Source organism: Tachyglossus aculeatus, chromosome 6 (genome assembly GCF_015852505.1).
Source record: "Tachyglossus aculeatus isolate mTacAcu1 chromosome 6, mTacAcu1.pri, whole genome shotgun sequence".
Taxonomy (NCBI): Eukaryota; Metazoa; Chordata; class Mammalia; order Monotremata; family Tachyglossidae; genus Tachyglossus; species Tachyglossus aculeatus.
Window position 1 is genome coordinate 36,021,767 of NC_052071.1, and position 13,152 is coordinate 36,034,918.

The 13,152-nt window shown below is 53.5% G+C and overlaps 1 protein-coding gene across 6 annotated transcripts in view; it reads left to right on the forward strand.

The window, feature by feature from the left end:
- CCDC120 (coiled-coil domain containing 120) overlaps window positions 1–13,152 on the forward strand; it is a 42,171-nt gene that overhangs the window by 12,608 nt on the left and 16,411 nt on the right. For 2 of the 6 annotated variants that reach the window (XM_038748178.1, XM_038748184.1), the window contains exon 1: window positions 10,588–10,665. The exons of 2 other annotated variants lie outside the window; for them this stretch is intronic. The gene's annotated coding sequence lies outside the window, so the exon portion shown is untranslated. Of the gene's footprint in view, window positions 1–8,554; window positions 8,581–10,587; window positions 10,666–13,152 lie in introns of those variants that run through there. 2 more of the 6 variants (XM_038748183.1, XM_038748181.1) reach the window with 2 other exon arrangements.

The window sequence follows — 13,152 nt, forward strand, 5'->3', positions numbered from 1 at the left end:
GTGCCCGTGCGTGGGGTTTCTTTTAGTCTGCAGATGTGTGAGTTGTGTTGGGGGGATCATCCCAGAGGCCTAGGGGATGGGAATGTGTCTGAGGGGGCGTTGCGTTCCGAGTTTCACCTTCCCAAACCGCCTGTGCCTTTGTGTGTGGCCTCAGCTGCTTCCCTCTGCCACAGCTCCCCTGACCCAGTGAACTTTCCAGAGAGGCCGAATTTGTTCCATTTCCTCCAAAAAGCCAACTAACTCCCCCCGCCCTCCTCCTCACGCACATCCCCAGGTCCACAGTCTGGACTAATGATCAGGAGCAAAACAGCACTGGGATGGGAGTGGGGGAGGGAAGGGGGAGCGTCCACGGGGTGGACAACAGATGGGATCGATCGGACCATGACAAGTGGCCTGCCCTCGGGGACATCTGCTTCACATCATCATCATCATCATCATCATCATCATCATCATCAATCGTATTTATTGAGCACTTACTATGTGCAGAGCACTGTACTAAGCGCTTGGGAAGTACAAATTGGCAACATATGGAGACAGTCCCATCATCATCAATTGTATTTATTGAGCGCTTACTATGTGCAGAGCACTGTACTAAGCGCTTGGGAAGTACAAATTGGCAACATATAGAGACAGTCCCTACCCAACATCAGAAAGCCTTCAATATTCATTCATTCGTTCAATCGTATTTATTGAGCGCTTACTGTGTGCAGAGCAATCAGTCAATCAATCGGTCGTATTTATTGAGCACTTACTGTGTGCAGAGCACTGGACTAAGCGCTTGGGAAGTCCAAGTTGGCAACATATGGAGACGGTCCCCACCCAACAGTGGGCTCACAGTCTGAAGGTTAGTCACCCTTTCTTGGCAAGGGGACATTCCAGCCGCTGTTCTGTGTGAAAGTCTCCCTTACTGGGCAATCAGGGGAGACATTCAGCGGTGCCTACTAGTCATTCATTCATTCGTGGCTCAGGGGAAAGAGCCCGGGCTTTGGAGTCAGAGGTCACGGGTTCGAATCCCAGCTCTGCCAGTTGTCGGCTGGGTGACTTTGGGCAAGTCACTTCACTTCTCTGGGCCTCAGTGACCTCATCTGGAAAACGGGGATGAAGACTGTGAGCCCCCCACCGTGGGACAACCTGATCACCTTGTAACCTCCCCAGCACTTAGAACAGTGCTTTATATGTTGCCAACTTGTACTTCTCAAGCGCTTAATACAGTGCTGTGCACACAGTAAGCGCTCAATAAATACGATTGATTGATTGATTGCTTTGCACATAGTAAGCGCTTAATAAATGCCATCGTTAGTATTATTCACAGTGCTACTTCCACAGGACGAGCCCCAGCATTGCCTTCCAAGACTGAGCCCCCTCCTTCCTCTCCCCCTCCTCCCCCCTCCACCCCCCACCCCGTCTTACCTCCTTCCCCTCCCCACAGCACCTGTATATATGTTTTTACGGATTTATTACTCTATTTATTTTATTTGTCCATATTTATTCTATTTATTTTATTTTGTTAATATGTTTTGTTCTCCGCCTCCCCCTTCTGGACTGTGAGCCCGCCGTTGGGTAGGGACCGTCGCTCTATGCCGCCAACTTGGACTTCCCAAGCGCTTAGCCCAGTGCCCGGCTCACAGTAAGCGCTCAGTAAATACGATTGAATGAATGCCAGTGCTGTGCACACAGTAAGCACTCAATAAATACGATTGAATGAATGAATGAAAGCCCGAAGAAGGAAAGATAGGTCTCTCCCTAGACTTTGGCGGGGTCCTCTGGCCGTACAGAGATTCTAGGCCCTGCTAAAGGAGAGGAGGCAAGGAGTCGACCCTGCCTTGCTTCAAAGAGAGAGGCCAGGAGACTCAGGAGTGGAGGAGAGCAGGAAAACAGTGGGACCCCAACTGTAACGGTTTGGCCATCCTTAGCCTCCGGGCCCTGCTGTGCCTCTTCTGCCTGTGTTGGATGGGCCCGGGATCCGAGTCAGGACAAGCAGTTCCAGCCCTCGGCCCCCACAGTCTCTCTCTTGGCAGGTGGGAGCGGAAAGCGGGCAGGAGGCGGCTCACCGGGAGGTGAAGGAAGGGACACGGGACACGGGGGGCCGTGGGGGAGGTAAGGACGGGAATAAAGGAAGCTTTGTGCCTCCCGGAAGCCGCGGACCAGGAAAGGAAGGTGAATTGCAGAAGAGATCCCTGCTCGGGGTTGTGGGAGAGCGAGGGGAGGGTCTGGGCTGGGGAAAAAAAAAAGCAGGCAGATTGTAAGCGTGGGAGGAATGGAGAATTGATCTCTCCCCCAGGAGGCCTTCCGTGACTAACCCCTCATTTCCCCACCCTCTTCGCCCCTCCCTTTGGCTTCGCCTCTGCATTTGCTCAGTTCCCTCATCTGTAAAATGGGGATTAAGACTGTGAGCCCCCCGCCATGGGATCACCTTGTAACCTCCCCAGCGCTTAGAACAGTGCTTTGCACATAGTAAGCGCTTAATAAATGCTATCATCATCATCATCCCCTGCACTTAGAACAGTGCTTTGCACATAGTAAGCGCTTAATAAATGCAATCATCATCATCATCCCCAGCGCTTAGAACAGTGCTTTGCACATAGTAAGTGCTTAATAAATGCTATCATCATCATCATCCCCTGCACTTAGAACAGTGCTTTGCACATAGTAAGTGCTTAATAAATGCTATTATTATTATTATTATTATCTGCTCCCCTTAGGCACTTCGGTACTTACCTCTCCGGGTGAATACCCCACTTTCATTCATTCATTCAATCGTATTTATTGAGCGCTTACTGTGTGCAGAGCACTGGACTAAGCGCTTGGGAAGCACAAGTTACCCTACTTGCCCTAGCACTGGTGTAGGTATCCTTATATTCGGCCATTTCCCCGAACAGTAATCTATTTGAAGGTCTGTCCGTCTCCCCTACTAACCTGTAGATTCTGTGTGGGCGGGAATCATAATAATAAAAATAATGATAGTATTCGTTAAGCGCTTACTATGTGCCAAGCACTATGTCTACCGACTCTATTTTACATTGTGTACTCTCCCAAGCAGTTAGTATGGTGTTCTGCACATGGTAAGTGCTCAATAAACACCACCAGTTTATCGATTGATGGGGAAGTAGCTTGGCCTAGTGGAAATAGCCCACGCCTGGGAGTCAGAGGACCTGGGTTCTAATCCTGGCCCTCTGCCGCTTGCCTGCTGTGTGATCTTGGTCAAGTCACTTAACTTCTCTGTGCCTCAATTCCCTCATCTGCAGAATGGGGATTCAATATGTGATCTCCCTCCGATTGAGGCGGCGAGCCCCTTGGGCGACCTGATTATCTTGCCTCTACCCCAGCGGTTAGTTCAGTGCTTGGCACACAAGAGGAGCTTAACAAAAACTATAATTATTATTATTGCCTGCTTCTTGACCCTAGGCAAGTCACTTCTCAGTGCCTCAGTTACCTCATCTGTAAAATGGGGCTTCAGTACCTATTCTCCCTGCCCCCACTTTAGACTCTGAGCCCCATGTGGGACAGGGACTGTGTCCCACTTGATTGTTTTGTATCTACTCCAGTGCTTACTGCAGTGCTTGGCCTCCCACCTCCACTTCCAGCCTAGGGGAAGGGTACTCCCAGCTTGCAAAAAGTCCTAAAGACCTTCCCGTTTCCATAATTCTCGCTTCCCGTGTTCCTGGTCCTTAACCCAATAATAATTATAGTAATGATAATAATAATAGTATCTGTTAAGCGCTTACTATGTGTCGAGAGCACTGTTCTAGGCGCTGGGTTAGTACAAGCTGATCAGGTTGTCCCACATAATAATAATAATAATGGTATTTGTTAAGCGCTTACTATGTGTCGAGAGCACTGTTCTAAGCGCTGGGTTAGTACAAGCTGATCAGGTTGTCCCACATAATAATAATAACAATATATATAATAATATATATAATAATAATAATTATTATTATTATTATTATTATGGTATTTGTTAAGCGCTTACGAAGTGCCAGGCACTGTAGTAAATCAGGTTGGACACAGTCCCTGTCCCACGTGGGGCTCAGAGTCTCAATCCCCATTTTTCAGATGAGGGAACTGGTGCACAGAGAAGGAGAAGCGGCGTGGCTCAGTGGAAAGAGCTCGGGCTTGGGAGTCAGAGGTCGTGGGTTCTAATCCCGACTCCGCCACCTGTCTGCTGTGTGAGTTTGGGCAAGTCACTTCACACTTCTGGGCCACAGTTACCCCATCTGTAAGATGGGGGATTGAGACTGTGAGCCCCATGCAAGTCACTTCACACTTCTGGGCCTCAGTTAGCACATCGGTAAAATGGGGGATTGAGACTGTGAGCCCCATGTGGGACAACCTGATTACTTTGTATCTCCCCCAGTGCTCAGAACAGTGCTTGGCACATAGTAAGCGCTTAACAAATACCATTATTATTATTATTATTATTATTATGAGCAACTCGCCCAAGGTCACACAGCAGACAAATGGCAGAGCCCAGTTAGAACCCCATCCTTTATATATGTATATATGTTTGTACATATTTATTACTCTGTTTATTTTACTTGTACATATCTATTCTATTTATTTTATTTTGTTAGGATGTTTGGTTTTGTTCTCCGTCTCCCCCTTTTAGACTGTGAGCCCACTGTTGGGTAGGGACTGTCTCTAGATGTTGCCAACTTGTACTTCCCAAGCGCTTAGTCCAGTGCTCTGCACACAGTAAGCACTCAATAAATATGATTGATTGATTGATTGTATCTCCCCCAGCGCTTAGAACAGTGCTTGGCACATAGTAAGCGCTTAACAAATACCATTATTATTATTATTATTATTATTGTTATTATGAGCAACTCACCCAAGGTCACACAGCAGACAAATGGCAGAGGCCAGTTAGAACCCCATCCTGTATATATGTATATATGTTTGTACATATTTATTACTCTATTTATTTATTTATTTTACTTGAACATATCTATTCTATTGATTTTATTTTGTTAGGATGTTTGGTTTTGTTCTCCGTCTCCCCCTTTTAGACTGTGAGCCCACCGTTGGGTAGGGACTGTCTCTATATGTTGCCAACTTGGACTTCCCGAGCGCTTAGTACAGTGCTCTGCGCACAGTAAGCGCTCAATAAATATGATTGATTGATTGTATCTCCCCCAGCACTTAGAACAGTGCTTGGCGCTTAACAAATACCATTATTATTATTATTATTAGCAACTCGCCCAAGGTCACACAGCAGACAAATGGCAGAGCCCGGTTAGAACCCCATCCTGTATATATGTATATATGTTTGTACATATTTATTACTCTATTTATTTATTCATTTATTTATTTTACTTGTACATATCTATTCTATTTATTTTATTTTGTTAGTATGTTTGGTTTTGTTGTCCGTCTTCCCCTTTTAAACCGTGAGCCCACTGTTGGGTAGGGACGGTCTCTAGATGTTGCCAACTTGGACTTCCCGAGCGCTTAGTACAGTGCTCTGCACACAGTAAGCGCTCAATAAATACGATTGATTGATTGATTGATCCTTGGGAGAGCAGCCGAGGGGGTGAAGGAACCAGGTGGGGGATAAATGAGACAGCTGAGGGGGAGGTCAAACTGGGGGCCTCCCCGGGGAACTTAGTGTTTTCTCCCAGCCAACCCAACCCTTGGCCATAAGTAGGCATCATCATCATCAATCAACATCAATCGTATTTATTGAGCGCTTACTGTGTGCAGAGCACTGTACTAAGCGCTTGGGAAGTCCAAGTTGGCAACATCTAGAGACGGTCCCTACCCAACAGTGGGCCCACAGCCTAAAAGGGGGAGACAGAGAACAAAACCAAACATACTAACAAAATAAAATAAATAGAATAGATATGTACAAAACATTGACAGTTCCTGCCAACTTCCCCGCTCCGTTTCCCGAGGGAGAAGCCGCAGACTACAGAGGGAAAAATACCGTCCCCGAAGGCTAAGACAACCGGCTGCGGATGGGGGGGATGGACCAAAGGAGGCACGGACCCGGGTTAGCGAGGGGAGCGGAAAGCAGAGCAGCTCTGGACCTTAACGGCCGCATGGATGTATCCTGCTCACAGCTGCCCCGCCAAGAGGGAAGGACGGGAAAACAAGAAGGAGAGAAGCAACAGGGAAACAGAGGTCACACGGCAGCTGGGCCCCGGGTTCTTCCTTCCCTTGTTTTATTTTTCCCCTCATTTCGGACCGTCCCGCGCCGAGGCTGGGATTCACGTGTGGGTTTGCCTGCGGTCCCCTTGGGCCGGACTGCGATCCCGAAGTTGGCCGGAGCTCTGGAGGAAGGGCGGGGGCCAGCCCCCCAAAAAGGACTCGCCCCATTCTCCCCAACCAGCACCCTTGGACTTAAATGGCTTCTAGAGCCGTGGAGGATAGTAGGAAGCAGCCTGGCCTAGGGGAAAGCGAGCCCGTTGTTGGGTAGGGACCGTCTCTATCTGTTGCCGAATTGTACTTTCCAAACGTTTAGTACAGTGCTGTGCACACAGCGCTCAATAAATGCGATTGATTGAATGAATGAATGAAAGACACAGGGCGGGGGCTTCTAATCCTCGCCTCTGCCACTTGTCTGCTGTGTGACCTTAGGCAAGCCGCCGAACGTCTCTGTGCCCCAGGTCCCTCCTTTGCAAAATCTGGGGATTCGATTTCCTGTTCACTCCCTCCTGCTTAGACCGTGAGCCCCGCGTGGGACTTGATTATCTTGTATCACGCCGCTGGGCTTGGGAGTCAGAGGTCGTGGGTTCTAATCCCGGCCCTGCCACTTGTCTGCTGTGTGACCTTGGGCAAATCACTTCACTTCTCTGGGCCTCAGTTCCTTCATCTGTAAAGTGGGGACGAAGACTGTGAGCCCCAAGTGGGACAACCTCATCACCTTGTGTCTACCCCAGCGCTCAGGACGGTGCTTGGCACATAGTAAGTGCTTAACAAATGCCATTATTATTATTATTATTATTATTATTATTATAGTTATGTTTCTGCTTAGAGTGAGGGGCTGGGGATTGGAGGGGGGTAATAATAATAATAATGATGGCATTTGTTAAGCACTTACTATGCACTGTTATTATTATTATAGTTATGTTTCTGCTTAGAGTGAGGGGCTGGCGGTCAGAGGGGGGTAATAATAATAATAATGCTAATAATAATGATGGCATTTAAGTGCTTACTATGTGCCAAGCACTGTTCTAAACACAGGGGAGGATACAAGGTGATCAGGTTGTCCCACGTGGGGCTCACAGTCTTAATCCCCATTTTACAGATAATAATGATGGCATTTGTTAAGCACTGACTATGTGCCAAGCACTGTTCTAAGCGCTGGGGGGGATACAAGGCGATGAGGTTGTCCCACAGGGGGCTCAGTCTTCACCCCCATTTTCCAGACGAGGGAACTGAGGCCCAGAGAAGTGAAGTGACTGGCCCAAAGTCACACAGCTGAGGAGTGGTGGAGCCGGGATTAGAACCCAGGACCTCTGACCCCCAAGCCCGGGCTCTTTCCACCGAGCCACGCTGCTTCTCTGATCCCTCTGTGGCGGAGGGAGCTGGGGGCGGAGGGGCCGGATTCCTGGGTCCCGGTGGAGGAATGTGCAGAATTCCTGGCCCCCCGAGCCCCCCGCAAACCCAGGCGTGCAGGAGGAGGAAGGGGGCCGGCGCAGACCGTGGCCTGCCCACGGAGTGGGATTGGGAGCCCGGGGTTGGGCAGGGATCGTCTCTATCTGTTGCCGATTTGTCCATCCCAGTGCTGGTGGTGGTGGTATTTGATAAGCGCTTACTATGGCCCAAGCACTGTTGTAAGCGCTGGGGGGATACAAGGTAATCAGGTTGTCCCACGCGGGGCTCCCAGTCTTCATCCCCATTTTACAGATGAGGTCACTGAGAATAATAATAATAATAATGATGGTATTTTGTTAAGCGCTTACTATGTGCCGAGCACTGTTCTAAGCACTGGGGGGGTACAAGGTGATCAGGTTGTCCCACGTGGGGCTCCCAGTCTTCTTCCCCATTTTACAGATGAGGTCACTGAGAATAATAATAATAATAATGATGGTATTTTGTTAAGCGCTTCCTATATGCCAAGCACTGTTTCAGCACTGGGGGGATACAAGGTGATCAGGTTGGCCCACTTGGGGCTCACAGTTTTCATCCTCATTTGACAGATGAGGGAACTGAGGCACAGAGAATAATAATAATAATAATAATAATGATGGTATTTTGTTAAGCGCTTACGATGTGCCAAGCACTGTTCTAAGCACCCCTCCTAGACTGGGAGCCCGTTGTTGGGTAGGGACCGTCTCTATCTGTTGCCGACTTGTCCTTCCCAAGCGCTTAGCCCAGTGCTCTGCACACAGTCAGCGCTCAATAAATACGATGGAATGAGTGAATGAATGAATACAAGGTGATCAGGTTGTCCCACGTGGAGCTCACAGTCTTCACCCCCATTTTCCAGATGAGGGAACTGAGGCCCAGAGAGGTGAAGTGACTTGCCCAGAGTCACCCAGCTGACAAGTGGCTGAGGCGCGATTAGAACCCACGACCTCCGACTCCAAAGCCCGGGCTCTTTCCACTGAGCCACGCTGCTTCTGTGCTCTCAACATAGTAAGTGCTCAATAAATACGATGGAATGAATGAATGAATATGTGTGAGTGTGTGAATCGGAACCCGGGGATCCCGGGACCCCGGGATCAGGCCGCTCCGCCGGAACGGGGAGATACTTGTTTTGTTTTGTTGTCCGTCTCCCCCTTCTAGACTGGGATCCCGTTGTTGGGTAGGGACCGTCTCTATCTGTTGCCGATTTGTCCTTCCCAAGCGCTTAGGACAGTGCTCTGCACACAGTAAGCGCTCAATAAATACGATTGTTTGGTTGTGTGTCTCCCCCTTCTAGACTGGGAGCCCATTGTTGGGCAGGGACCGTCTCTATCAGCTACCAAACTGTACTTTCCAAGCGCTGAGTAATAATAATAATAATAATAATAATAATAATAATAAATAATGATGGCATTTGTTAAGCGCTTACTATGTGCGAAGCACTGTTCTAAGCGCTGGGGGGATATAAGGTAGTCAGGTTGTCCCACGTGGGGCTCCCAGTCTTCATCCCCATTTTGCAGATGAGGTAAATGAGGCCCAGAGAAGTGAAGTGACTCGATCAGAGTCACCCAGCTGACAAGTGGCGGAGGCTGGATTTGAACCCATGACCTCTGACTCCCAAGCCCGCGCTCTTTCCATATCTATTCTACTTATTTTACTTTGTTAGTATGTTTGGTTTTGTTCTCTGTCTCCCCCTTTTAGACTGTGAGCCCACTGTTGGGTAGGGACCGTCTCTAGATGTTGCCAACTTGGACTTCCCAAGCGCTCACTACAGTGCTCTGCACACAGTAAGCGCTCAATAAATATGATTGATTGATTGATTTCCACTGAGCCACGCTACTTCTCTAGTCCAGTGCTCTGCACACAGTGAGCGCTCAATCAATTCGATGGAATGAGTGAAGGAATAATAATGATAATAATGATGATGGCATTTGTTAAGTGCTTACTATGTGCCAGGCACTGTTCTAATAATAATAATAATAATAATGATGACATTTATTAAGCGCTTACTATGTGCAAAGCACTGTTCTAAGCCCCGGGGGAGATGCAAGGTGATCAGGTGGTCCCACGGGAGGCTCACAGTCGTCATCCCCATTTTCCAGATGAGGGAACTGAGGCGCAGAGAAGTGAAGTGACTTGCCCAAAGTTGTCCAGCTGACAAGTGGCGGAGGCGGGATTAGAACCCACGACCTCTTGACTCCCAAGCCCGGGCTCTTTCCGCTGAGCCACGCTGCTTCTCTAGTCCAGTGCTCTGCACACAGTGAGCGCTCAATCAATACAACGGAATGAGTGAAGGAATAATAATAATAATAATAATAATGATGGCATCTGTTAAAGCGCTTACTATGTGCCAGGCACTGTTCTAAGCGCTGGGGGAGATACAAGGTGATCAGGTGGTCCCACGGGGGGCTCTCAGCCTTCATCCCCATTTTCCAGATGAGGGAACTGAGGCTCAGAGAAGTGAAGTGACTGGCCCAAAGTCGCCCAGCTGACAAGCCCACCGTTGGGTAGGGACCGTCTCTAGATGTTGCCAGCTTGTCCTTCCCAAGCGCTTAGTCCAGTGCTGTGCGCACAGTAAGCGCTCAATAAACACGATTGATTGATGGGTGGATTGATTGAAGTGGCGGAGGCGGCATTAGAACCCACGACCTCGGGGTCTGTTGCCACCGAGGCCCGCTGCTTGTCTAGTCCAGTGCTGTGCACACAGTGAGCGCTCAATCAGGACGACGGAATGAGGGAGGGAGGGAGGGAACGAATGAATGAAGGAATGAATGAATGAAAGGAGGTGCCCCCCGTGGCGGAGAGGACGGGGGTGGGCGGGGGGGAAAGCCCCGAGCGCCGCCCGGAGGAGGAGGCGGGGCGGGATTGGGCCACCTGAGTCCCGCGGCCCGGATCTTCGCTCCAACCGGGGCGGTGGGGCTCCCTTCGCCCCGCCTCCCTCCGGGGGCCTCGGCGGCCCGGGAACGGGGAAGAGGAGTGTCCTGGACGCCCCCCCAGCCCCCCGGGCCCGGGCGGACGGTCCGGGGCCTTTCCCGCCGTCGCTTCGGGGGGCCCGGGGGCCCCCCCACCTGTCGGAGCCTCCGCCCCGCCGGAGAGGTGAGGGCCACGCCGGGGGTCCCGGACAACTGGGGCCGTGGCCCACCCGGGGCTGGAGGGAGGCCCAACTACACCTGGGCCCGGGGGGGGGCTGCCCTGGAGGGGGCTGCTGTTGGGGCGAGGGGGCCGGTGTGGGCGGGGGGTGCTGGGGCCAGGGGGACTGCTGTGGAGGGGGGCTACTGGGCCGGGGGGCTGCTGGGGGCAGGGGGGACTGGTGGGGGGGGGGCTGTTGGGCCCGGGGACTGGTGGGGGGGGGGGGCCTTGGGCCTGGGGGACTGGTGTGGAGGGGGCTGTTGGGTGGGGGGACTGCTGGGGAGGGGGGCTGCTGGGGGCAGGGGGCTGCTGGGCCAGGGGACTGGTGTGGAGGGGAGATGTTGGGCCGGGGGGACTGGTGTGGAGGGGGGCTGTTGGGCCCGGGGACTGGTTTGGAGGGGGGCTGCTGGGGGCAGGGGGACTGGGGGGGGGCTGTTGGGCCCGGGGACTGGTGGGGGGGGGGCTTGGGCCCGGGGGACTGGTGTGGAGGGGGCTGTTGGGTGGGGGGACTGCTGGGGAGGGGGGCTGCTGGGGCTAGGGGGACTAGTGCGGAGGGGGGCTGTTGGGCCGGGGGACTGGTGTGGAGGGGGGCTTTTGGGCCCGGGGACTGCTGTGGAGGGGGGTTGCTGGGGCCAGGGGGCTGCTGGGCCGGGAGACTGGTGTAGAGGGGGGCTGTTGGGCGGGGGGCTGTTGGGCGGGGGGCTGCGGGGGGCAGGGGGACTGGTGTGGAGGGGGCTGTTGGGCGGGGGGACTAGTGTGGAGGGGGGCTGCTGGGGGCAGGGGGACTGGTGCAGAGGGGGGCTGTTGGGCCGGGGGGCTGCTGGGGTCAGGGGGACTGGTGTGGAGGGGGCTGTTGGGCCGGGGGACTTGTGTAGAGGGGGGCTTTTGGGCCGGGGGACTGGTGTGGAGGGGGCTTTTGGGTGGGGGGGACTGCTGGGGAGGGGGGCTGCTGGGGCTAGGGGGACTGGTGTGGAGGGGGCTGTTGGGCCGGGGGACTAGTGTGGAGTGGGGCTGTTGGGCGGGGGGACTAGTGTGGAGGGGGAGTGCTGGGGGCAGGGGGACTGGTGCAGAGGGGGGCTGTTGGGCCGAGGGGCTGCTGGGGGCAGGGGGACTGGTGTGGAGGGGGCTGTTGGGCCGGGGGACTAGTGTGGAGGGGGGCTGCTGGGGGCAGGGGGACTGGTGCAGAGGGGGGCTGTTGGGCCGGGGGGCTGCTGGGGTCAGGGGGACTGGTGTGGAGGGGGCTGTTGGGCCGGGGACTTGTGTAGAGGGGGGCTTTTGGGCCGGGGGACTGGTGTGGAGGGGGCTGTTGGGTGGGGGGGACTGGTGTGAAGGGGGGCTGCTGGGGCCAGGGGGCTGCTGGGCAGGGGGACTGGTGTGGAGGGTGCTTTTGGGCTGGGGGACTGGTGTAGAGGGGGGCTTTTGGGCCGGGGGGCTGGTGTAGAGGGGGGCGTAGAGGGGGGCTTTTGGGCCGGGGGGCTGCTGGGGGCCAGGGGATTGATGTGGAGGGGGCTGTTGGGCTGGGGGACTGGTGTAGAGGGGGGCTGGTGTGGAGGGGGCTGCTCGGGTGGGGGTCTGCTTTCGGGGGGGGGGGAGACTGGTGTGGAGGGGATTGCTCGGGCCGGGGGGCTGTCGGTGGGCCCCGTCCAGGTTTGCTGGGCATGTTGGAAGGGCCGCCCCTGCTTCCCCACCCTTGCGCCCCTCTCTTTATCCGGCCCCTTCCCGGGAAAGGGAATGAAGAAGGGACGGGACGAGGAGGAGCAGGGGGCCCGGGGGCAACCTCAGCAGATTTCCCGGTCGCTTTATTAACACTCCGAGGCCGGGCTGGCCCCCGAATTGCGGAGTGGGGTGGGGGGAACCGTCTCCCCCGACCCCCCGACTCCTTCCCACCCGCCCTTTCGGAGCCAGAAACTGGGGCGACCCACAAAGCGCGACGGCTGGGACCCCCAACCCCCCTTAGCCGGGGAGCTCCGTGTGGGCTAGGAGCAGTGCTTGGCACCCAGTAAACAGTGTGGCTCAGTGGAAAGAGCAGGGGCTTTGGAGTCAGAGGTCATGAGTTCAAATCCCGGCTCTGCCAAGTGTCAACCGTGTGACTTTGGGCAAGTCACTTCACTTCTCTGTGCCTCAGTTCCCTCATCTGTAAAAAGGGGATTAAGACTGTGAGCCCCCCCATGGGACAACCTGATCACCTTGTAACCTCCCCAGTGCTTAGAACGGTGCTTTGCACATAGTAAGCGCTTAATAAATGCCATCGTTCGTTAGTAAATGCGCGTAACTGTAATAATAATAATAATAATCCATCATCATCCGTTTGGGGGCCGGACACTCCCGCTCTAAAACCCCAGCCCTGCTCCTCGGGGATCCCTGGCTCCTCACCTGGAGATTTAGGGGGAGAGACGGCTGTGGAACGGGTGGGCCACCACCTGGGGCCTTGGGAGGGAACTTGGGGGGTCGGAG